General features: G+C 37.1%; 1 long non-coding RNA gene across 1 annotated transcript in view; it reads right to left on the bottom strand.

The window, feature by feature from the left end:
- Positions 1-24,639: 24,639 nt before the first annotated feature.
- LOC135313265 (uncharacterized) overlaps positions 24,640-27,733 on the bottom strand; it is a 542,083-nt gene continuing 538,989 nt past the window's right edge. Inside the window, exon 6 of the long non-coding RNA XR_010372880.1 lies at positions 24,640-24,800. This is a non-coding gene — a long non-coding RNA (uncharacterized LOC135313265). The remainder of the gene's footprint in view (positions 24,801-27,733) is intronic.

Below are 27,733 nucleotides of genomic sequence, written 5' to 3' on the forward strand. Positions count from 1 at the left end.
TATTCAAGCCCTATGAAAGTATGTTAGCAAATTGTGAGATGTTTAAGATTCTATTACAACTGCTTATATTGAAGCCAGAGAAGATAGAAAGGCATTTCAAAATTCTGGAAAAAAATCAAAGCAAATAAATAATATTATAGCAAATTAAATTCAGTTTTGAAATCACATCCCAACCCCCACACTTCTAGATTAATGTAAATGGAACAAAGAACAGGGATTATTCACTCACTGCTCAGTTTAAAATCATCTGTAACTTCTCAAAAAAAAAAAAAATCTCAAATAAAAATGTCTTCAATCAAGCGGTGACTGTCAAACCAACATATAAAACAAGGAAATAAAAAGAAGCACTTAAAAATAATTGTGCATTGCCATTTGTAATTGTGTTCTATAATAAATATCTGAGCTGAGAAAAGAAATAGTTTAGATTCAGGTGACAAACCTGGGGAGACCAAAAACACTGCAATAAAAGCAATGCTATCTTCAGTATTGAAAGAAATGACAGAATGTTATCAAAGGATACAAAATAGAGAATGAAAGTCAAGTAAACCTATTTATTCTTTCAGTCCAGGAACAGAGAGACACTTTGATTACACATGTAGTACTAAGAGTGTTTAATTGTAATTATAACCATCAACCTTTCTCACATGTATTATTAACCTGTGATATTCATAGCCATGGAGGATTTTAGAAGAGCCTCAAAAGAAGGTGAGAGCTCAGAAGAAGTTCTACAGTATATTACATTCTCAGAGTATACCAATCTGTTCATCCTATCCTATCCAGGCAACACAAAATAGAGGGGCCCTGGACAGAAATAACAGAATTTAACTCCTCTAGTGAAATTCTCACTGGCTTGATGTTAATGGAGGAATTAAACCTGACTTCTACACCACTAATCAACTAATTACTCACTTCTACTACACTAATCAATGAAGTGCAGTGGGGTCTGTAGTGGACCAGGCAGTAATAAGGCTGTCCTATTGTGACTGTTCCCTCTGTTCACTGATGATAAATTCACGTATATGTTTCTTTAAAATAACAAAACATCCTTCCTTGCCTTCCAAAGGTAAACAAACAAACAAACCCACCCAAACCCAAGAGGAAAACCCTTTTTACATGTTTCAACACATATCAACTACTATGAAAGTGTACTCTTCGCTGGGTAAAAAACTGGCCAGATGGCCAAGCCCAGAGAGTTGCGGTGAACGGAGCTAAATCCAGTTGGTGGCCAGTCACAAGCAAGGCTCCCCAGGGCTCAGTGTTGGGGTCAGTCTTGTTTAATATCTTTATCCATGATTTGGATGAGGGGATCAAGTGCACTCTTGGCAAGTTTGCAGATGACACCAAATTGGGCAGGAGTGTTGATCTGCTTGAGGGTAGGAAGGCTCTGCAGAGGGATCTGGACAGGCTGGATCAATGGGCCAAGGCCGACTGTATGGGGTTCAACAAGGCCAAGGGCTGGGTCCTGCACTTGGGTCACAACAACCCCGTGCAACAGTACAGGCTTAGGGAAGAGTGGCTGGAAAGTTGCCCGGTGGAAAAGGACCTGGGGCTGTTGGTCAACAGCCGGCTGAACATGAGCCAGCAGTGTGCCCAGGTGGCCAAGGCCAACAGCATCCTGGCTTGTATCAGGAATAGTGTGGCCAGCAGGAGTAGGGAAGTGATTGTCCCTGTGCTTGGCACTGGTGAGGCCACACTTTGAATATCATGTTCAGTTTTGGGCTCCTCACTACAAGAAGGACATTGAGTTGCTGGAGCATGTCCAAAGAAGGGCAACAAAGCTGGTGAAGGGTCTGGAGAACAAGTCTTACGAGGAGCGGCTGAGGGAACTGGGGTTGTTTAGTCTAGAGAAAAGAAGGCTGAGGGGAGATGTTATTGCTCTCTGCAACTACCTGAAAGGAGGTTGTAGCGAGGTGGGCATTGGTCTCTTCTCCCAGGTAATGAGTGATAGGATGAAAGGGAATGGCCTCAAGTTGCATCATGGGAGTGTTAGAATGGGGATTAGGAAAGGATACTTTACTGGTTGTCAGTGATTGGAACAGGCTGCCCAGGGAAGCGGTTCAAGTCACCATCCTTGGAGGTATTTAAAAGACATTTGGATGGTGTGCTTAGGGACCTAGTTTAGTGGTGAACCGACAGTGTTAGGTTTACAGTTGGACTCAATGACCTTAAAGGTCTTTTCAAACCTATATGATTCTGTGTATTCTGTGAATTAGAATTCTACCGAAATTTGTATCTGAGGTTAACAGATTCCTGGCAAATTTGGCAGTCTTACACATTACTCTGGATGTGTGTTACACAATACTCTGAAGTAGCTGATGTTGGAAGTATCTATCAGAAGCAGACTCTTGGATTATGAACTGTGGAGCTAATCCAGTGTTTTACTTGATGTTTAAATCTGATCTACAGATTAGTACAACCATTAAAATACAGTAAGTAAAATATATTTACCTGCTTTGAGGACTGTTGATGGGGAAAAGGACTTTGTTCTGGAATGTAAACACTCTAATTGAAAATGACAAGTCACCTTTAATATCTGCCTAATAGGAGGAGACATCAGACCTTTTAAAAAGTTTTTTTAAATTATTTTAGGAACTGTAACTGACCAATATTGTGGAAGGATGTAGGACTAAGCAAATTCTGCTATTGTAAGGGAAGTAGCTATACCAGTTCTGCCTACAAAGAGGTAATATGAATTTCTCACTACCTTTATTAGAAGTGTATTAACAATATATTATCGTCTTTTGTTAAAGAAAACATGTAATCTTATAAAAAACTGTATAGCACTGACACAAAGGAATAATCAATAATCCTACTGATTACCTCTGAAGAGGTATTATCTATACATCATTTCACACCCTGGTTACCAATACCATACTGTTGGTGGTCCAACAGTTTTTACCTTATTGATTTCCATTAAGGCACTTCCTATTCCCTGTTCTGTGTGCTATCCACAGAGTAATTAAAAGAGGCAGACCATACTCCTAATCCTCAGTTTCCCTAAGATGATGTAGCCAAGAAGTTATATTAGATTTTGAGATGGTCGTGTGAGAGAACTTTGAATACAAACATCTTGAAGATTAACAGTTCCAGGTGAATAATTCTTTTTTTCATGTGGCGTGACTGTCCCTTTGTAAACTTACATGGTAATGATTCCACATAGTCTATCTTGCAATGAACTGGAGGAGTTCTTCACACTCTCTAGTTAAGTAAAGACTCAGAGCTGGACTTCCCGAAGACTCTAATTTTTCTAGATGCTTCAGGAAGTACATAACATTTAGCAAAAGTGTGAAGGAAGCTCCAGGTGGCTGTATGGCAAATATCAAGTATGAGAAAGTTCTTGGGAAAGCCACTGCTTCTGCTAGAATTGCAGCCAAGTAGACCTTTCATAAGAAAAAGTTAGTGATTTTGATGTTGTTCTCTTTACACACCAGATGCCTTTGAGAGGGGACTAGCACTTCCTTGGGTCTTTCAGCTTCTGATGAAAAAAGACAGTTCTTGTAAGGTCATGTCCTCAGTATAATGTCTAATTTTGGGAGACTCTGGTTCCAGAGAAGAAGCATGAAGTTTAAGATAGAATACAGACAAGTCACCTTCCTTCAGTACATGAAAGTCAGAATTCTCTAGGTAAAAGCTTCAGATGGATCTTACCACTTGTCCTTATGGAAAATAGTGCAAAGGAATTAGCTGTAAGAGCTTGAATCTCAGCTCTCCTTGTTGCACAGGAGAGATCATAAAGACTGTTTTCACAGATAGATGCAGAAGACAGCATTCAAAAGATTCAAAAGCCTGTCACATAAGAAGATAAAGGACATGAATTTTTCGTTTCTGACAATAGGCCAACTATTAGTAGCCTAGTATGATTTGCAGGGACTTGTGATGCGAAAACTGAGTGATGGAAGATCCTGCAGAGTGAGAGTTGCAAAGCAACCTCCCTTGTGAAAGGAAGGGGGGTTACTGGACTTCAGTTTAAGCATTTAGATTTTTATATTTTAAATAAGTATTCAGCATGAATCCCTTTTTGTAAATATACATATGAATATTGTCATAAAACTTGTATCTTAAGGGACTTAATTCTATAGTCTCTAAATACAGTTAAGACTGTATCTTTACAGAAGCATATATTGTGAAAAGAGTCACTGACAGAAAAAGCTAGAAGATTATATGCCCAGAAATTTGACTGTGTAGCTGTGGGGTATGGTATGCAAAGCCTGTTTGTCAGATATATTAGGCTTCCACAGACAGTGCCAGTTTGACTGGCAAACTGAAAACCTGAAGAACACTTGAAAAAGAGACTATAGTGGTAGTTGTTGTAAGAGGGAAGAAGGTGGAGTTCTCCAGTGTACTGTTATACACTTTTTCCATTGAAGCCAGAGTTTGCAGTGCTGATAGTGTAGGCACCAGGGGACACTTGCCACTGAACATAGGGATTCTAATTGCTTTGCCTGGGTAGAATTTGTATCAGCAGAACTATAGTCCATATAGATATACTCTAAGGGGAAACAAATCTTCTTGGTGGGAACATAACAGAAGATCTTCGCATACAGACTGTTGCTGAACACAGACCTGTTGGGTGTTAAATGGGTGTTTAACATGAAAGAGGAGACTTTTTACACAAAATAGCATGTTTTGATTAAGTGTTTTCTCAAGGCAACTGCTGCCACTATTGACCACACTGTGGTGTCAAAGGCGTCAACTGTACCCTGAAGCAGTGTCCCAGAGACAAGTTTCCTTTAAAGAAGGACAAATCAAGGTGTCTCCTAAAAACTGGCAGGATGAGATCTGAAAAGAAATTACTTGGAATAGAAACTTTTATTTCTGTAATTAGAAAACAATTTCCACTATGGAATTGAAACTAATCAAATTGAACGGAACTGGAAAATTACATTAGAAAAACATAAATTTGTTTATATCCCCTGAAAGAAACAGGTCAACTTACTTCCTCCTGTAACAGGAGCTTTCTGTAGACAATGAAGAAAGAAAATGCATGTATTTTTTCCTGGCTTAGTCCATCTAATATTTACATATAGCCCCACCATAAGCTGGACTTTACAAAATGACCCATGCAGGGTCCAGGAGAGCATCAATATTTCTTTTTTCAGAGTAACGGTCTTATCTAGAAAGGAAAAAGAAGTGGCGGACAATACTCGTTAACACATGAGATGATTCCAAGCAAAGCTTAAAGAAGAATCAACTCTTCTTTCCCATTCCTGTAAGAGCTTGCAGTGTTCCTATATTTGAGACCTGAGTTCCACAGGATTCTAAGCACTGACAGTCTCCTCTTCTCCAAGATGTACAGTTAGAAGAGGGGAAAAGCATAGGGAATGAGTCTCTCAACTCCATTCCTATATCAGATGTGTTCAAATGATTTAGCAGCTGATGAACAAGCAGCATCCTCATGAGCAACTAAGGAGTCTGAAAGAGGATGGCAGGTTATGCGGTGAATCAGTGCTGCACTACTGAATTTTTAAACCATGCATACTGACATAAAAATGATAAATAGGTGTGTATGTAGGCAGGGGCGTTGTAACTTGTACTCAGTGGGGTTTTCTTACGAAGTTTCCTTTGGAGAAATTTTGTGGTCTCAGAGAACTACAAGGGTGTACTGCTGCTAAAGGAAGCTGAGTTTAATACCTGATGTCATGTTTCTTCTTTTCACATGCCAGTAACTTAACTGAGAAGTTTTTTGTGTCTTTGAAGTGATTCAGATGCCAACATCTCTTCATGTCCTGTTCTAAATATGGCATGACAGAGTTAAGAGAATGGGTCAAGAGACACCATTCGTTTCCCTGATTCTTTCAAAGAAACTGGAGCAGGTTTAGGGGCGAGGGCTTCAAAGAGTCAAATAGCATCAAAGGTATGTGTACGAAGGTAGGAATTCAGTTTGGTTTAAAAGCAAAGATAGGAAAAGAAATGTGCAAGACTCAAGGAAAAACAGGTAGCTAATGCAGAATCATGAGGGTGCTACAAAGAAACAGTAGACTACAGCAGACTTCAGGAACATCAAGAAGAAAAGCTCTGATCTGGCCAAGCAATGACAGAAATTAAGATGAAACTGGAGTTCTGTTCACTACGTGGACACTGCAAAGGGACATGGCTTGGAAGTGTTCTCTCATGGATACAGCTTACATGAAAACTCCATGACGTGACTAGGATACTGATACCCAGAGTCCAGTATAAGCAAACAAAAGGACTGTAAAATTTTAGATGATTTCTCATCACAGTTGTTTCCTTCAAGAGACCTATTCCCATGTTTTGCCTAAACCAAATTTTTTTAAAACATCCTTCCAAATGTCTGACTTTATTCAAGATTTCCTTTCTTTCCTACACATACCACATCCAAATTTTGCCATAATAACACTTAGCAAATCATAATTGTAAGTTAAATAGTAAAGACTCAACCGATTTTCTTCACAACATTACGCATATCTGTGTGTTTCTGGAAAAGACAAGTTTTTAAGACCACATTCCAAAAATAATAAACACTGCTGAGAAATTAGCTAACCTTTTCAAAACCAACTAAAACAATGCTCCCACTGAGTACCCTGTAAAAAAATAAATGGAAAACAAAGGCTATATACAGCATTCAAACTATAGATATTAAAATGCTATAAATGGTTTATGATATGATAACAAACAGGTTGCAGGAAGGCAAGTGTTTGTAATGCCTATTATGTTCTTAATTACACTTATTTAAAATAATTTCAAAAAGCTATATAAAAGCAACATCTATACTGAATTCAGAAGTACTAATACAGCTCATTCAGAGAAATAAAAGCTCATTGTGAATTGAAGGCACACAGGGGACTGGGCTGAACCAGATCTGTGTTGCAACGCGCATCTTGCATTTTGGAGCAAAAGCTGACGAGTAGAGTTGTGAAAGGCGTGATGAAGTTGACACAAAACCCAAGACCGATGACAATGGTGTGACAAGGAATGCATTACATCCTTTCTTTTGCCTCAGGTTGAGTTCTGAAAGCGCTGATTACAACATGGAATATCAACCAATGCATATGTTAGTAAGAAGAGAGAATACGTATTATTCATCTTATATTTTTTCATGAATAATGTGGGTTGTTTTCATAAAAATTATCCTTGTCAAGAAAGGGTGAAAGCACAGTGAAACTAAGTGAATTCCTCAAGGTCATAAGCAAGTTATTTTCTGGAAAAATGTAACTAAGACAAAATGACTTCTAAGGAAAGTGGTAAACAACATGATACAAAGCACTGCAGAGCCTGTTTCTAGTATCAGAGATTTCTAATTTATTACCACCAAATTATGAATTCATATAATAAGGGATTAAAAAAGGTAGCTAACTTATATTTGAAAATGTATCAAAGTCACATGTTTAAAGAGATTTAAGTAATTTAAAAGGTATAAATTCAGAGCTGTTCTTTAATTAGAGAAGAATTATATAGAAGGTATTAGGGAAAATGAGAAAAAGAAAGGAAGAAACATTAGAACTGGTACTACAAGACACAGAATTCTCTAAAAAAAACCATGTGTAATATACAAACTGTGCTTACTGCTGCCCGAAAACCAAATATTTTTTTTGGTCTGGTGAATGTTAATATCTCCTGATGGTAATTCTCCTATTCTGTTTGTATTTAATACCTGCTCAGACATTAAGAGATGCAAAGTTTTTAGCAGGGTGATTCTATTTTCTTCATTGTTAAACATTTTAGGTTCTATTTTGTACCGACTATCTGAATTGCAGTAATGGGAAAAACACTCAATTTTTGATGCTCTTGCTAGTTAAAAAGCTCTTGTAGTGCAGGGTAGAAGTAGAGCAGTAAAGTATGTATACTTACTGACCTTCATTTAAGAGAGTTCAGTTTGGTGCATATATATTAATTTCTACAGCACTGGAAATTACTGAAGCAAAACCTGTCTTTTTGGGTCTTGAAACAATGTTTGTTCTAATTCTGTAGCAGCTCCATTGAAAGCGTAGTTGCAGGCTTCTACTACGTCAGGCAGTGTATGATCTTATTAATGATAAATCTAAAATCCTAAGAGCAGTACTTCTTATTAGAAATACTCCTCCTCATTGACATCATAGACTTTCTTTCCTTAATGGTCTTATCTTGAAAGAAACTAAGTGCCCTGAAGTCAGGGGACAGGGGAACTGCTTAGTGTTCAGCCCATTTCTCTCTCATGTAATTGACTACAGGTTTTTGGCCACACAGCATTTTTCAGACCTGGGACAGAAAACTTTATGTAGGTATGACCTAAATGGCAAAATTTAACTTAAATATAATAATTAATAAGATTTGAGAGAAGTTGGTACTGGCACTACAGAGAGAAACACTGGCAAGGGAGAGATGTGTCTCACCCAGGACAGCAACAAACAGGCTGGCAGTTTTTCTTGTAGAAGTCTGTACGTAAGGGGAAATATGTATTGTGTTTCAGAATCAAACAAATAACCACATCTATGATTTTTAGTGTATGGTAATGAATTACAGTTCCCATTGTTGTGATATGAAAATTCTGTGTGGGTCCATCAAGACAACCAGATTGAAAAGTCAGAGGAAGTGCTTCTTTTGTGAAAGAATGTTTTTCCATTGGGAATGGCTAAGTAAATTGCACCTCTCTATGCAAGTTTAATATGGTTAATATTGTTTGTTGTTTTCACTTACACCGTTTCCAAGGAAAGCCAGACTCAACTGTTACTTACAGTCCACTGGTAAAAGACAATGTATAGACCCCAGAAACAGTTTTAAATTAAACTCTTCTTTGTATTTTTTTCTTCCTGGCAGCAAAGACTCATACCAGAAGATTTATTTCTTCTCTAGAACATTAAAGAAACACTAAAGTGAAAAATTAGTTTCTTTTCCATTCTCTTCAATCTCTGAAATTACACAAAGCTTGGGCCTTCTGCACAGAGATCAGACACATCAGAAACATTTCCCTTTTTTGTTCACTTCTGCAGGTGGATTGGGTAAACAAAATAAATTAAATAATTCAAAAACATGCAACTGTGGAAAATAACTGAAATAGCCGATTTCTCCTCTAGCAGATATTTATTTAATTTGCTATTTCCTTTAATATTCAAATATTCATCAGGATAGCACTAGCAAAACATCAAACCTTTTCTTTCTAATTAGAGGGTTGTACTTTATGTGTTGTCTTTAGCACAAGGCACAATGGGTAAATTTCACAGAAAAAAAGAGATTTGCATAAATAACTGCTCTTCTAAGGGCTAAAAGAACTCCTGTCTGTAATGCTTGTATTATTAGTACTTCTGTTGGTAGTTGAGTGTGTTACATGCCCATGATAAAAAAACTGCCTGAAAGACTCACAAATTAGAGACACAATAATGATATATGAGAACAGCCTCATTTGAGAGTTTCTCTTTGATCCCTCTGGTGAATGAAGAGTCCACTGCTATCTCAAGAAAATGAGGGTACCTTCTTGTAATATTCCAATGACTCCTTTTTGGGAAGGTATGGATCTGAAGGGCGAACAACCTATGTGTCCCTACCAGAACTGGACAAAAGCATTATCTTCATTTCACTACGCTAATAAACTGTATTTGTCCATGGATATTTTGATGTCCAAACATTGGAGAGGCCTCATGTAGCCTTTCTCTTCACATTTCTGCATGCCAGGCAACAAGAACAATAAAAACAGGTATAAAATTAAATTATATTCTTATGGAAAGTGGATGATCTAGGTACTTATATTTAGGTACTACAAGTATGCCTAAAAGGACTCAAGGAACATAAATGAGATAGAGCATAAAGAAAACTGAGGCTTGCTAAGATTATTTAATTTACAAAGGAAATCACCAATAGAGAAAACCTGAACTACTTCATTCATAAGGGCAGAGTCCAACCTATTCTTTCTTTTATGAATTGAAGGTCAACTGAGATTCTGATAAGTCTGAAATCATACTTTAAAAATATATTAGATTAAGATTCTTTAGATTTCATATTCTAGAACATTTAGTATCACTCATTATGATTTAGGTGTAGTTAAAGTGGTTCCATTTTCCCGTAATAATAAACAAAAACTGTGATTGTGGTCAAACTGTAAATGTGACAACAATATAGTTACTGTGTGCCTCACCTCTCCCTCCCTGCTCTTTATCCAGTAATACAGTACAAAATCAAAGAGGATCATTCTGTTATCTGAAAGCAGCAGCAATATCCAGCTGAGTCAAAAGAAAGCTCCATTGGGCTGGTTGGCGGGTGGAGAAAGGCTGTGTGTAGGTTGTCTCCACACCGAGTCAAATTTTATTCTGACAGAAAAGAGTTTAAAAATCCAAGGATATTTTATCTTTCTTTTGTTCACCCTGAGAGCCTACAGTTCTCTTCTAAATACATTACAGTCTGTTCCTTGCTATAAATAATATAAATGCTTTAAAAAAAATTAAATTAGGCTAGAAGACCACAAGAGGCTAGAAGAAAAAGAATAAATTATAGTATTTGGAAAAGTTTGAAAATAACATACAAAGTTAAATGTATCTGTGCTTACAGCCCTATTGCCAAAAAAATAATTTATAGATGCAAATATGGAAAGATGTATCATTTAGTTTTCAGTCATGAAGTAACACTGCTTTAATGGCAAGTAGAGGACATTACCCAGTAACTAGGTTAAAGGAGGACAGTTGACAAAGCATGGATAGAAAAATATCATTATAAAGCTGCCTTGATACAGATCTCAAATTATTTCTGCTGAAAGTAAATGAATGCACCTTGTCACGTGAAATGCACTGATTACTTTATTGTTACTTTGAAAGTGTGCATGTCTCCTGAAGAGTAATTTCCTATACCTGTATTGTGTACTAGGATAATTCACTGCTTCAGAAAATCTAGTCCATCAGAAACACAGAATTGTCTTCCTCCTGTTTCTGTAGGGGTCAGAAACTGCCAGTGCTTTTAAAACAATGTAAAGCCATAAGGAAAAAAAGAAGTCAAGAAAGAAGAATAAGAAGCAGGGAAGGTAGAGAAAACAAGAAATATTTTTTTAAACCGCATGGCAAGGTACATTCTCAGTTATAAGATGCTATATATTAGCTCTGCCCAATGGAAATGTCTATGCACTTATATACATTGTATTGTGATCCATTTTCTCTCCTCTCTAATTGTACGAGTATCAGACCTATGTACTATAGCAAAGCTGCTGCAGGTTGATTCATTTGCAGAATAGAGTCATACCTGCAGATCTAAATGGCAGGGATAACATTACTGGTTTTCAGTGTTTGGCCTAACTTTAAAATGTCTTGAACTCTATCAGACACTTCAACATCTGCAGTGAGTTCTCTAAATTTTTAAAAGATCATTATTTTATGAAACAGAGAAATCACATTTTCAAATTACAGTCCTATACAAATAATATGAGATTTTTCCAGCTATCCTTTAGGTAATATTATCTGCCTATTCACAGTCTTGTTAAGAATAATGAGGAACTGTAATTTTGTCATCAAGGAAAGTTCACACATTTTAAAAGGTGATCATTCTATAAATTATGCGTCACAAGCATCAGTAAGTGACTGCTGTGAATTTTAGTAGTAACTGAACATGGTTGTGCTCTCTCAGGGTATGGATATAATGTATAAGTCCTCACACACAGTGAATACCATTAGCACATGAAGTCTGTTTGCCAGGTGTAAGTGATGTGCCAGAGTGTTCTGGGATCAGAGGAAACTGGAGTATCTGTAACCTCAGCTAATAGCAACTGCAGCTTCCTTCTGGACTACGACTGCTAAGGACGCATTAGGCCCCACTATTCTTGTCCGTCATTTCCTGAGGGGCCGCAGCAGCATGGGACACGGCTCAGGGGACCTTAAGGATCACTCTTGCCTGTGTTAGATAAGCAACAGAGGTCTGTAGTACATGTTGAAGACAGATGTACCCAGTGTGTACCCCGCTGCCTTGAAAATTACTCCTGTAAAAGGAAGTCATGGCTAACTAACTACACTGTATGACTGTGAACTACATTTTAAGTAGAATTGGTTGAAAGTACGATTTCTAACATTTAACGGGCAATTCTAAACACAATTTCTCAGTATAATTCAGAAATGTCACTTCCCTTCCATAAGAAATGAGAACTCAACAGACAAAAGCCTGCTGGAACAGTGGGAGAGAAATCTGTCAGCAGACAAGAAGGTACTTTCAGAATATGATAGTGCTATTATTATTATAATCCATAATTCTTATTTAATATAAGTCAGGATTAATAAACTTTTCAAAATCAAAGATAAATCAAGAAAATTCCTGACCTGGCTTGTGAATTGAAATTGCTGTATCAGGGTAAGTATGAAGCAGTGAAGTTCCACTAGAGGTCTAAGCTCAGTATATCCTGCACTGTGTGCAAAGCATTTGATGTCTTCCCTTCCAGGGAAAAGAAAATGGCTTAATTTCAGAGGGGTTTTGACCAGTTTTATAATTCCATAAATATGAAATATTTACAGATAGCAAAGAAGGGAATCCAACCTAAGGCCTTTCATGAGGTCCAAGCAGCAAAAGTACCACAGATAGATAGTTGAAACTCTCTCCATAAAGTTTCTGAAAGAATACCTTAGTTTAAGATTCCATATTTGAAGAGAAGAGCATGACAGGAATGTGGTTGGGTAATTAATATTCCAACATGAGGAGTTTTAATCTTCTACTTAATTGTATTTAAAACAATATGGTCACAATTATAAAATGGTCTTCTCTAAATTAGATAACTGAAAGTCAAAATTAAGCAGATTATGAAAAATTGTTCGAAATCAAATAAAGCAGATTTTATGTAATTTCATTACATGGAATGGTTCTTTTTTTACAACACTAATTATGTCAGTTATGTAAACAGCTCAAAATGCTATGAATCTATTTCTCCAATATATTTGTTAATGCATATGCATACTTTTTCTTTGAGCTGAGATTATTTTATATTAATGTACATACATAATGGTATGTAAGTATCCATATTGATACATTGCCTGGCTATACACGTTCCCAAAGATGCCATTAAAATTGTGAGAAAGCACCGTAAAATATTGAAGATTTCTTCAGAACAGCTATCAGAATAGTCTTATATAGCTAAAATGCAAAAACGTTTACTTAGGCTACTGTAAAGGTAAAAGGAAAATCCTTCAAGTCCACTCAACCATGAAAGAAGGCACTTTTACCACAGGCCTTGGACTATCCCACCTTGCTGTTGAAAATACACTGCACAGAACTGTGCTTTTAATGGTTGCCTTTTACTTGTTCCCTTTTGCAGCCACAAATTAATAAGCAGAAGCAAATGACAGACCGAATATGAATTGAAAATAAGGGATCAATTTGCACCAAAATAAAATGCAATAGATAAGCAAGCAAAGAACAGTTGCCTTGCAGCAGTACTGTATGCCAATGAGAGACATCAGCAGCTCGAGGTACGGCTTGGAGAGACTTTCCATAAATGACACTGGCCCACCTGCTGTATGTCATTTTACAGCAATTCCACAAGCATTTGAATACAATGGAATGCTCATCATCTTCATGTAAAATGCATGACAAAAGTTCCTCTACTTAAATTGTGTATTACTGTGAGCAGGAATAAGGTAGGTGTCTTTATTCCACAGTTTGCATAAAAATAAAACACCTAGAAATCCTACACTTACGTAACTTAACATTGTTTATTTTATAAGATTTCTGAATAATGAAGCAGGAAAGGGAAATATGTGAAAAGGTATTCCCAAAGTCGGTCAGTAGCCTTTTTCAGCCCATGAAAATTTTTTCAGGTTTGGAATTACCAGGTGATTGGATTCAATATAATGAGAAAATAAAACAGGACAAAGCAAGTCTAAGGAACACCTTTTAAATACATTACAAAAAAACCCCCACAATCTCTGTTTTACCCTGTACATATCAAGGGCACATCCGGTCATGGGATGGAGGGCCTGCAGGACCAGAAAATACTAAACTTGGAAAAGTAGCATTTCTAGAAGATGAAGCCAAAAAAGAGTGGTTGTCTTCCTCCATTATGATCAGGTTTTACAGTCCATAATCTATTAATAAATCTTATTTATTAATAAGATATCATTCTCTCATTTATCTTATCTTGGCTGATGGGTCAGGCTCAAAGGGTTATGGTAAATGGGGTTATATCAGGCTGGTGGCCAGTGACTAGCGGGGCTCCACAGGGATCCATCTTGGGGCCAGTACTCTTTAATGTCTTCATAAATTACTTGGATGCAGGACCTGAAGGAAAACTTACTAAGTTTGCTGATGACACACAATTGGGAGGAGCTGTTGACACTCTCGAGGGCAGAGGGGCCCTGCAGAGGGACCTGGACAGACCAGAGATCTGGGCAATCACCAACCGTATGAAGTTCAACAAGGGCAAGTGCCGGATTTTGCACCTGGGGCACGGCAGCCCTGTATATACATACAGACCAGGGAATGAGAGAGGGACCTGGGGGTTCTGGTCGACGGCAAGTTGAACATGAGCCACCAGTGTGCCCTGGCAGCCAAGAGGACCAACCGAGTCCTGGGGGGCATCAAGCACTGCATTGCAGACGGTCGAGGGAGGGGATTGTCCTGATCTGCTCTGCGCTGGTGCGGCCTCACCTCGAGTGCTGGGTGTGGTTTTGGGTGCCACAGTGCATTACAGATATAAAGCTACTCGAGGGTGTCCAGAGGAGGGCCAGAATTTGGTGAAGGGTTTAGAGGGGAAGCCATAGAAGGAGCGGCTAAAGGCACTTAGTTTGTTCAGCCTGGAGAAGAGGAGACTGAGGGGAAACCTCGTTGCTGTCTGCAGCTTCCTCACAAGGGGAGGAGGAGGGGCAGGCACTGATCTCTCTCTGGTAACCAATGACAGGACCCAAGGGAATGGTGGAAAGATGTGCCAGGGGAGGTTGAGATTGCATATTAGGAAAAGGTCCTTCACCCAGAGGGTGTTGGAGCACTGTAACAGGCTCCCCCCCAGGGAGGCAGTCACAGCACCAAGCCTGATGCTTTTCAAGTAGCACTTGGACAACACCCTCAAATGTATAATGTGGATTTTGGGGTTGTCCTTTGCTGGGACAGGAGTTGGACTCAATCCTTGTGGGTCCCTTCCAACTCAGGACATTCTATGATTCTTAAAACTTTCTCGGACCAGACGAATGAAAAGTGGGAAGTGTGATGCTATTAAGAGCTTTAGAAATCACCGAAGACTGCATTTTAAGTCTATATGGTAAATGGTAGAAGGTATAAATAAGATATTCCTTCTATTCCTCCAAAAAATATACAAGGTGAACATGGAAATTCATGATTCAAGAAAGAGGGGTCAAAGAAGCCACCCTCCCACTATGGGGTCATGAAGGAAGGATAAACGAACTTTCACTACACAAACATCACTACCTTATGAAAACAACTGGAGAGAAAAGCTTGCAACTTCTCAGGAAGGAGTATGCATCCTATAAGAAGATTATAAAAAGTTCTCAATGTGGTTTCTCTATGTCTCAAAGCCAAGTTCAGGGACTTCTGTAATTTCCGATCGTAAAGCAGAAGCAGAGTAACAGAGGAGGGTTACAACCCTTCGCCGTACAGAGTTAATACTGCTGCAAACAATCTGAAATCAAAGTGGCTGCTCTATTTTATACCATTTGAGAAACCAAAAAATAATTATCTTTCCAAAATTAAAATTAATAATTCTCCCTTACTATATTCCTACTGTACTATATCTGTGTATCACACAATGATTGCCCGATGGCTGGAAATATTCCAGACAAAGGAGGAAAGCTCCCCTCAGCTTTGAAGTGTAGATGTATCAATACTGAATTGGCTGTCCAGGAAGTAGCAGGGATGCTAGAGAGTTCCTTCCACACCACACCTCGCTCCTATATGGAAGAGCACGCTACTAGGAAGACCTTACTATTGAACATTACTATCATCTTTGATATTCTACTTTTAGCTGTATTTTGAAGGATTAGTAGCGCAAAAATCCACATCAGCTCTCTATGAGAAACAGACATTAATCTTTCTTTCAGATGGTTTTAGACTCATTCGTTCAATTCTGTGGAACGTAAAATTTTTGCTTTTCCCATACAAGATTTTACTTTACGGTAAAGACTTAACCATTTTGGTATTTAAACAGAACAAAACATAATCAGATTACTGAGAGTTTGGAAGTGTTTTCACATCCCATACTTTACATGTATTTTTAATAACCATTTGTTATTACTGTTCTGTAATATGGAAATCCATATTATTGTTAATATTGCACAAATTCAAAGCTAATCACATTATAGTACCAAAGGAACAATTATGGTATGTGAATGTGTATAAAGATTAATACACATATCCTAATAAATCTCAGCTGACCCATTAATGTATAATGGGCCCAAAGGAGGCCTCATATCCTTAGTATATAAATGGCACATTTCTTTCCCCCTCTACTCCTTTCCTCATTTTGTTTTATATGTACAAACTGCCATAAAAAGGAAAATTAAGCCATACAGAAACATTCTCAAACGTCAAGAGGCTAATCAAAAGCACAAACCACTTTCTTTTCTTATTATACTACAAGAATCACGCTAATATTTGACATGCATGTACAATGAATTTTTCTCTTTTTTTTTTTTTTTTTACTCTCCTGTTGGAGAATAGGGCTTCTGAAGCGGTGGACAGACATCAATACCACAAGTGCTCTGCAATGAATAGCTATTACACGTGGATTAAGGGGGAAACTTTCAGTTTTAATTGTAAATTATGATGGCTTTTTCTTGGGTTAGGGTACACCTTCAGCCATTTCAATTAAATCTCTTGTAGTTGAAAATGAAAGATAAAAGAGACAAATGATCCTTTTTGTTATGTAAGATATGCTTTACAATATTGCTACATAGTGACAACTCCTTGTCCTCCTGTCACATCCTGTCCCCCAGACCATGCTGCAGAAAAGCAATTTTCTGCCTCAAAAGCACTCTATTTTTTAAAAGTTTGTCTCTGGGCAATTTTCAGGTCTACTAGAGCTGCACAACTGTATACAGATGAGAAAGACCCAAAATAGGGCAATTTATTTGATTCCTCCTCTTCAAAACATTTAGCTGAGATTGCATATCCAACAGAGAAACCCCAACAAGAATATTCAGAGATGACCTGCAGTGACACACATCCTTTTTTTCCACAAAAATTTGCATTAAACATCTTCTCCAGACTCCTCAGATAGTCTAGATTTGACTTTTGTTTAATATGACCTTTAACACAAATATTTCCCAGGATATTAACAGCTAATTTCTTTTTAAAGGAGACTGTAGCAACCACTCAGTTAAATAAAATGGTTATGGAGTCTTTCAGAGGAAAAATAGGGGGTTTTTTGTTTGCTTTTGTTTGTGTTTTTTTTGTGTTTGCCTTTTTTTTTTTTTAAAAAAGACACGCATTCATTTGAATTAAGTTTTCTTCTTGTTCAAGAGTAAAGAACCACTTGGATGGGAAAATACATCCTCCCATAGTTCAGCTCCTGGTAACTTTACATTTATCAATGCCTGAAGCTAGTTTGACCTCAGTATTCTCCTGGTACTGTTCTGCCCTAACACAGTAAGGTCATTGCACAATAGAGCAAAGGCCTTGCCTTTATAACCATCCACATCTTGAAAATTACTTTATCTGCATGAAAGTCTTTAAGGATTTAGGAGGGCTTCAGGATTTGGACCTCAGTTTGCTATTAATGTAACATTCACTAATGTACTGTATGAGTTAAAAGAAAACCTTGATAATATTTTTGAAACTTTTCAAGAAGCTAGGTGAAATTTCAAACCTGAAAACAAATAAACCATAGGCTTCTCAGTATCTAAAATCATGTTCAAATTGTGTATGTACAACTTTGAAAATTTTAAACCAGACTGATAGCTCATTTAGGCCTAAAGACCTAAATTTCTCCACTTTATTTGTCTATTGCCATCTTCTTCCATTGAAGGCTAAGTACATTTAATTTCAGAATTTCATGCTGGCATAGAAATCAATCATATGTTAAAAATCACTGTTAATATCAGTACCACAAAATAATAAGGCATAAAGAATATCTATAACATTTTTCGATGCCTGGCATGTGAATATATTTAAAAATGAACTGAAAGGGAAAATTCACTTTTCTCTCTGTTTTCTAAGGTGTAGAAATATATTATTCTCCAGTACAGAAGTATATTCACTTAATTAGCGTAAGTCACTTGAATAACCTTTGTGCAGAAATGCTACCACGCTGCCAGGGCAGCACCTGTAAGATCATGCACTTGGCCCACAAGACAGAATCTGGCTCCTGTTGTGTCTTTCTGAATTTGCCTTTTATACTGGCTGACAAGGTCGGTACACATACACAGAAACTGGACTGTAAGGGAGATGAAAGAAATCTAGCACCTTAGAATGGGGAATTTGACTTGAAGGGAAATCAGGTTTTCAGATATACTTAAATTCATGCTTTAAATTATTGGAGAAGGAATTTGTTGGCAGGGAAGAAGTTCATTATGATTTAGTTCGTTATGCCCGCAAGTGCTAACGCTGCCTCAGCATGTCCTACAGTCAATTCCTGAAGTGGGACTGGAAAACGTGGTAAGGAATAGTGTAAGAGACACAGGGATGAATAAAACTGTAAACCATGAAAACTTTGAGCTGAAGTAGGATGCTAAAAGAAGAATATAATTCTTTTAAACTGTATTCACCTCTGATGTCTGCTTGAATATTTAGCTGTGCAAGAAACTAATTAATGTACATCTTGCTAGCTGGCAAACCTTCAACTTGGTTGTTGGTTGCTGTCAGCTGGTCACAGCTCGCTGACGATTCAAAAGTGTAAGTGCAGACTGATGGTCTATTCCTTTTGGTTTCTTTAACAGTAACGTAATGGCTATGTCAATCAGAAGTTTCGAGGAATAAAAGCAACAAAGAGATAATGAAAAAAACCACCTCCTTGGCCTTAAATTCCTCCCTTTTACCTGATTAACTGCATTCTATTTGTTTGTAAATTTGTGCTGCTTTGGTATGGTTTACTAGCATACATCCGAAATCAGGATAAGCCAAGTAGTCACAGGAGCTACTTGACAGCAAATCTGAGTATTACCAGTGCATTTTGATAGTACGTATGTTAAGTTTCCTTAACTAAGTCTTACATAGTCAGGTTCCAGAATGCCTTTTTAACATACTTTTGCAAAGCAATCAGAATAGCATACACGGAAAAGCTTTATAACCGGCAGAAAGAGAAAGAATACTGAAGAAGAAATCCTGTCCCTGAATTCCTGCTGGATACATGTGAAACAAGGTATAATATCAGATGTATTAGATATCTTTTTTTTCACCTAGCAGTTGAAATAAAAAAAAAAAAAAGTGAAAGAGTGTATTTGCTTCCAAAGGCTTGTATGTGTAACATAATACAAAAAACCCCCATGAATTCTATTTTATGTAAATTTTCATTAACTTTTGTTGACACCATCTTTGTTACAAGAAATAAAGCTCTTAAATGGAAAAGTGTTTTTTCAATGGCTAATCAGTAAAAAATGCAGGAACAGTCCTTAAAACCAAGATTGGGGCCCCTCCTTTCTTCTCTGTGGAGGCTATAGTTGTGCTTCTTCTGATCGTTCTATTCCCTTTCATTTTCTTAAGTTTCTCGATATTAGTGATGAATACATGAGACTTCTGTAAGAATGATGTGCAGACTCTGTGTCTAGATGGAGCTCATTCAGAAGCTTGCTTCCCTCACCATCCTCATGATGGGAAGGCCTATGCCTGCAGCCAGACACAGACTGACATAGCAGTCAGCCTGTGTATCTGTCTTAGTTACACTGTCAGTGTTACTGTCTCAGAAACCTAAGACTATGAATGGTCAGTGAGCTACAGCTTAAGTTTAGCTATGAATATGGGCACCCTTAACCTTGTGAACGTTCTCAATTTTACTCTGCTTCTAGTTAGCTGCAACTCCTGCTCTGACAAAGATGCCACTTTGTAGCCCAAGAACATGAGATTTATGGCATATCTTTTATCCCCACACACACCTTCTACTGACCCGTAGGCTTGACTCAGTGCATTTTATGCTGAAACACGTCACTTAGTTCACAGCACATAATACAGAGTTGGATGACAGTCCAAGTACCAGATGCTTGAAAGCTAAGTGATGTCGTTCTCTGTGGTGCTCATACAGAAGTCCCTTTTTACAGTCACCATAAAATCATAAAATTCACAGTTTGATAACTCCACAACTTTAGTTAAAAATGCATCTAACCTGAATAAAAATTAAAATCAAGATTAAAATTGTTACACACATAAAAGCAGAAAGCAAAGAAACAAAAAAAATAGAAACAAAAATAAATTTCTAAAATATCTTTTCCTCCTTCTTGCAATCAGATATCTGAAAAAAATAATAATAATATACTTTATTTCAACTTTGCTGCATAACTGTAACCAAGTAACAAGAATATATGCATAATAACTTTGACCTGGGTATTTGAATAGCAGACGAGACAGCTAGTTACCTGAAAGTACTGTCACATGAATACCTAGTGCTTCCTAAACGCTGTCACTCAAAAGGCTTTTGGCACCTCTTAGGAGCCCTCTTATTTACTTCCTTTACACAGCAGCTTTCCACAGTTAAGCTTAGTTTGCCCCACAGTTTAACAGAGGAAGTAGTACCACCATTCATATTTTAGTTTTCTCGTACTTAACCAAATGATATTACCAGGATGATAATGCTTCCTTTTGAAAAGGAACAACTTACCTTCATTATTTCCGTGTGTATAATTTTTTTCCATTTTTTAAAACCATGTTCTAAGATTAATTTTAATGACACATTTATCTGAGGAATTGCAGATGTGTTACACAAGTATTTACCAGAATGGATGTGATTTTTATATTAATGTTTTGATTACTCAGAATTATCTATGAATTTCCTTGAGCTCTAAACATTTTATGTAAACAATCAATGACTGATATTCTCTATTCTAATTGGTTAAATAGATAGCAGTAATGAGTTAGTTAATCTGTAAAATCTCAAGCTAACAAAAGTAAATAATTTCTATATATTTCCTAAATTTAAAACCTTGGGTGGGGGGCAATTGTGTTATCTGGTATTTGAATAATCAAAAGTTCAAATAAGGAATTAAGAGTCATAAGTACGGTTCACAAAAATTTGCTTTTTGAATAAGAAAAACATTGCTGCTTCATTTTGTTACTGAGTTGTCTCTTACTCCCAATGGCAGTTAGTTCTTGGGTACTTTAATGCCTGCAAATTTTAGCCTTACCTAATGTTAAACTCCCAGTCTGCATGTGTGTCCTGTCTCTCTCTACTTAGTAATTTTTCACCTAGGTGATTGTGAAGTGTTAACCAAATCAGAAAAAAGCAAGGGAAAGATAATTAAGACTCTACAAGTTTCAGGGATGGAGATCCAAATTAATATCCCCAGGGAGAGAAATGTGGGTAGAATTCAGGGATTCTGAACAAGCTGGCTGGGCTACTCAACATTCATGGAGCTGCAGACTAAGCAGAGCTCTTTTGTCTCTCAGCCAAAGAGGGTAATTGGAGACAAGAGGAATAGGAAAATTGGGCTAGCAGTTGAAATTGGTGATCTTACAGAACAAAGAAAACAAGATTTCCAAAGGAAATCTGGCTTTATTAGTTCTAGCTCCTGAAGCATCGTGTTTCTGCTAGTTGGCAGTTTGTGTGACTTTTTTATTTAGAAACCAAGGGTGTTATGATTCCAGTTTCATCAGATTACTAAGAGATTGGGTTCAAGAAAATTACATAAAAATGAAGAAAAAAGATTACAGGTAAAAAGAAAAACGTATATTCTGTTATAGGAAATGGCTTTACTTAGGGGAGAGCAACACTGTTTAAGACTAATGATAGTTTATACTTCTGGAAGCTAATGCAGTGTGCACAATCAATCGATATTTAAGCCAAGCTTCAAGGAAGTGTCCTCATTAAGCCTTCATATGTAGTTCAGAGCTACAGGCTTCAAAGGGGTAAATTTGCCTTTAAAGCTTTCTGTGTTAGAGCTTACATGGGATTTTTCACCAAACTGCTGAAAAATAGTTGAGGTTTAAAAAAAAAGACAATAAAATAATCAGAATTGGATTAATCCCCCTGAGACACAATAGGTTAAAACCAGGAATACGTTCAATCCCATCTTCTTCATATAGAGAGATTTGTAAGTGTATATACATGCAATAGTTCATTTATTTATTTATCTATTTACTCATCTGAATTTTCTTGAATTAAGTCCCCTTACTCTTTCTAAAATGTCACTTGAACAAAATATCAAATACGTGAATAATGCAATGGAAGCAGCATATTACTCAATCTAGAACCATCTGGCAGATCTACTGAAGTACATGGTTGTACCAAAGAGAAATTAAACATGAAAACATAATATCACATATTATTTGCATGCTTTGTCACTTCTTTCTAGCAATGAATGTTCCCAGAATTAAAAAAGCCACTTTTTGGGGGGGGGCTACCAGAAATGAAGTGAGAAATGGTAACAATTACATTTGATCCTCTCTGGCCACATCCTAAAGTCAACAAAGCTGCTACAGTCTGAGTGAGAATAGACCAGTTGCTGTGGCCCTGGCACAGCTTACGATCATCCTGTTACCTATTATTAGTATACCACTTGCTCCTGCAAGATTTCAATAAATGACATTATAACTTAAAAGAATGAGTTGTGATCTGTATGCCGATACTTGGAATCCTGCACAGAAAACAAGAAATGATGAGTCTTTAACTGTTGGACTGTCTATAGTTCTGTCCTATCCATTTTAAAAGAAAGCAGCTACATGTGCAAAATATCATAATATGATCAAACAGAAAGTTATTCTGTACAGCTACTGTATGCAACATACTCTAAAGATATAAAAACGAGTTGACAGACAACTTTAGAATGGAAATGCAGTTAAAGAAGGCCTTTCTCAGAAGATGAACGCTTTGAACCCCTACCTTCCCTTAATGTTTTAAATCATGTGCAACCCTACCAGTATATGTCACTGAACTAAATGTAGTATGTGGTTATGACTAGCACAACGTTACTAGATGAAAAGCTGTAGAAAATTTATTCATCCTACATATTTATTAATTCCTTCATTTTTTGTGATCGTTATTACAATGATCCCAGACCAGGATGAAGACTTAATTCAGTTCTAAGAGATTCACACAAACCCTCAAAACCAAGCCTGATACTGACTTACCCGTATACCCAAATGCATAGTCACTTATGCAATTCTGATAAATTTTTGTCCTCCTCCTTCTCGTCTCCTCTCTGTCCCAATTACTAGTGGCCAAGGAAATCAGTGACAGTCAAAATACATAGCTGAGGAACTTCTAAACGGCATCACCGCTCATTCTTCAAGCAAGAGGTACATACACTACATAGACCAGCCTTTCCTTTTGCTGGAAATGTTCCCTTCACAGAATCATAGAATGGTTTGGGATGGAAGGGACCTTAAAGATCATCTAGTCCCAACCCCGCTGCCATGGGCAAGGACACCTTCCACTAGAGCAGGTTGCTCAAAGCCCCATCCATCCTTGCCTTGAGCACTTCCAGGGAGGGGCCATGCACAACTTCTCTGGGCAACCTGTTCCAGTGCCTCACCACCCTCCTTTGATGAAAAGGCATTATTTTTTTTAGGATGGTGCCATGATAATGCTGCTATTAATATTTATTTTGAAGCTTCTCTGGTTCTTTAAACTGACATACTTCAAATACACATATAGTGAAGAAAATTTTTTTTTAAAATAATCAAACATTACTTATCATACAGTCATGAATGATACATCACAGTTGTCTGACTGTAGTCTGAATAGGATATAATTGCAATAATGTAGTTAATACTGAATGGCAGCTAAGTGACTCTTTATGGCAATGTATTTAGATTAAAAATGTGTAATCCTTAAATAATTTCCAGCCTTAGATCCTGCACATACTTACAGCATCCAAACTTTTCAAAGCCAGGTTAAGTATTTTTTGCATCTGACTATGTATTTTGTATTGTTCTATGTTATGGTACCGTAAATATTGCTGAGCCCTGGGTGGCTATTTCACTATCTACACATCTGTTTTCAACACTGAAAGTCTCTGTAGGTATACTGGATGTCTCCAGCAGGATGAATCAGCCGAGATAGCCTCAAATGACCTGAAAACTTTTTCAGTACTGAACTATGTAATTTAGACAGCCTTATAAAACTACTACAGTTACTACATCATTCCTGGACTGCCCTGTGGGTATCAGAATTTCTGCAGAGCTGTGATTTCACCTTAGGCATGCTTCCCAAACCAGAAGGGTCCCAAAACAGAGCCTCTAGCTATCTTCCATAATTCCTACACTTGGGAAAGTTTCATCTTGCCATATTTAGGCTGTTGTAATAAATTTATAACATTCCAGAACGTTTATCCATCAGAAAGTAATAGGAAGAGGGGAGAGATTCTTGTTTGCTATCAGGAAGTATTTATTTCTCTAAAACAGGCATTTTGAAATATTGTTTCATGTAGTTTGAATGGGTAGCAAATGCTAGTATTCTATAAATGCTTATTAGTCTAGACAAATAAGCGTTGTTAAAGACCTAAAATTATTGCTAAAAATTATAAAACAAACACCTGCAAATGTAGGGGTTTTTTATAGTTTGGAAAAAATGGAAACCCCTCAGCTCAACACAGCTTTTTGAAACAAGTTCTTTGCACCAAGGAATTGCTTTCCCCATGTGGGCACTCACCAATATTTATAAGGGAAGGTCACTTTGAATGCCACCAGCAGATGAAAAAAGAGGAGGGAAGGAGAGGTTTTCTGTCTTCACTGAGCTGGCTGATTCTGCCAAAGCGATAGCCGACATTGACATTACACAAGGGAAAGGTTGTCGTAGTCTCACAGTCCCAGTACTGCTGCAGAAACAAAACAAAACAAAACCAGAAAAAAACACCCATATGTGTATACTTTTCAAATAAAAGTAATAGCAAAACATTAAAACTCTGATCTCTGGAATATACATAATGCTTTAATCTTGGCTTTGAAACAGTTATCTCAAATCTACTTTAAAAATAAGACTTAGAAAGAGCCCTAAGAAATTGAATATCCTTCTGTAAAATTAATCAATCACTTTGAGGGTTTAGTGGAAGGAAATGGCCATAAACATCTTATGTACTCAGCTGGTGGTAGAAAGCAGACAGAAATGACAATTCCTTTAAAAATAGGAAAAAGCTGAGATTTGAAGTGAAGATTGTATGCAGAATACACGGCAGGGAATGACAGGAAATTTTATAGGTGAACGTGGCCTACGGAAAACTTTAGGGAAAGGTGAAGGATTAATGAGGCATTCCTGTTTATTTATTTATTTATTTATTTATTTCATTTCATTTCTCTAGCATCTGTGTGAATTATTACCTATATGCCTGATACGTCCTAAAAGAAAAAACTGTGATGAATAAATAAACAGCCCTAGAAATCTTCAATAGGGTCCTTTACCTTGCAGGGAATATTATCATTGGCTTTTGATACAATTTCTGCTGCAGGGAAAGACTTTCAAAGCTCAGAATGCTGAAGTATTGCCAGGCACTCAAAGACCCCCTGCGGTGCGCGTCAAACTAAGAAATCTCTCTGAACTTGTCGAATTAAAAGTCATCTCTCTCTCTCTGCAACCCCTGCATGAGCTGGGAAGCTCTGTCCTCATTTTTTTAGGCCTTCCATGATAAACAAATGGAGCCTGGAGCATCTTTATTCTTTTCAGGCACATAATTAAAATTCTTTAAAAAATGTAATTGAAGGCAATGAATTTCAAAAGGAGGTTCTAGCTAACAACGAGGCTAGAACAGTTTCAGTAGGACATATTGCTTTACCAGTCAATTTTGTTTCAAAGGTAAAAGCAAAACAGCTTGTTAAGATCCTGGGTAAGTGCCCCTTTTTTTTATTTATTTTGTTTGTACATCAAGAGGTTGCTCTAAACTTAAACATCTCAGCAGGATTTATGCTCTCTGGAATGTCATAAGACTTAATTACTAAAACAGCAATGAGAAGCACACTATTAAAATATGAGCAAAGCAGAAAGTATTCTTGGTTACTCAAAATCATTATTTATGTATCCCCTAAAAATTAAAGAATATATTTATTGGATAATTTGTATTTTCTTGGCAAGATTCTTTCATTCATCCAAACCATTGATAATGCACAGAATGCTAATTTTCCATGATCGCTATTGGTGTAACACATTGTAATGATTACTTGTAACAGGTATTTTTGATGTTGCCAAGAGCAAGTGCTGACACAATGAATAATTTGAAATTAATATAAAAGGAATGAAAAACTACCTCTTTGGATTTGAATATCAGGTATTATCACACAACGTTAACTAAAAGGCAGCAGAAGACGAGACAGCATTTCAGGAAGTCCTTTCTAAGGTGACTTCCTAGAGTGCTCAAATCCTAAACCCAATGCTTCTGAATATCTCCTTTAGGGTGACTTTCAGTATCCCTCTCTACTGAAAGCAAAAAGCTTCAATTTTTAACTGTTGTTTTCCATGTTGTGTTTTTTTTAACTGGTACTTCAGCTATAAATGACCATACAAAATGTACTTTTTTTAGGGTTTTTCCCTAGAGAGACTAGAGATTGAGATGTTTTAAGGAAAGTTATTTACGATTCTTGTAGCGTTAAAAAAAGAAAGGTGTAACAAGGCAGTACTACTCCCACAACTTCTGGGTAGCGCTCTGCTTCTGATAGTTATGATGCCTCTGGGAGACCCGAGACATCATAGCTAACATAGCTGCTTTTCATCCTTGCAGGGGGAAGCACAGTATGCATTCTGCATGGGTCAACAATTGTTTTGACTGGTAGAGAGGTAGAAAGAGGATCCAGTTAGCTCCACTGGAAAAGGCTATGCCAAAGTAGATCTAGCAGGTGCAAACTAAGGCTTTGACTATACTATCAAGTAATAGCTCCAGAAGTCAGATGTTATTTCTTTCCTAGATTTTTGTTGTTGGTTTGTGGTTTTTTTTTTTAAGTAAAAACTTGTGCAGCATAGGACACAGCCTATTCCAGAGGTCATGCTGAACAGGCAATATAGAGAGCAGCGCACCAAGTTTGGCCCTTTCTATTTTCTGCAGTCATCTAGCATTACCTCAGCAGGCTTTGAAAAGCTCAGATTCCCACACGCCTTCATCTCACACCCAGAACACACAACACACAGCTTCACTTTTCTACTACGCAGATACAGCTTTCACAGACTGCACAGAGCCTACCCGTTATGCTCTATCTGGACAAAATTCATCAGAAATAACGTTCATATCTTAGAGCCAGCGAGACACCATATCGGCACAAGGGCAGCGGGACCAAAGCCTATGTCACATTTTTCTACCAATGTGTGGTTTATGATGGTGCTGTCTAGCATTAAAAAGAACCAAAAGAATAAGGCAGTCCCTACTACGCCTTCTTTATCCCTGTATCCTCACTAGTAAAAACAGAACTCTTTTTAGCCTTCCCTTCAGACATACTAGGATAGATTTATGAAAGTGTATTTATCATCTTTATTTTTAATTGTGTACAGTATCTTAATGTGCCATGAAATAAATAAAAAACATAGTCATAATCAACAAAAAACCATGAATCAACAAAAACCATCAAATAAACCAAATGCAGGCAAATTATTATTTTCAAACTTCATTTCTGGTATAAAACTGAATTAATGAATGCACTGCGATTATAAAAAGTAATTAATATTTCACCATAATTTGCTCTGTAGACTGTGAAGGACGTTGGACAAAAAAAAACTGTAACAAAGAGACTATATCTGATATTTTAAGAAAAAAATAGTGTGGCCCAGCATGAG

The sequence above is a fragment of the Phalacrocorax carbo genome, chromosome 4 (assembly GCF_963921805.1).
Source record: "Phalacrocorax carbo chromosome 4, bPhaCar2.1, whole genome shotgun sequence".
In the NCBI taxonomy this organism is placed as follows: Eukaryota; Metazoa; Chordata; class Aves; order Suliformes; family Phalacrocoracidae; genus Phalacrocorax; species Phalacrocorax carbo.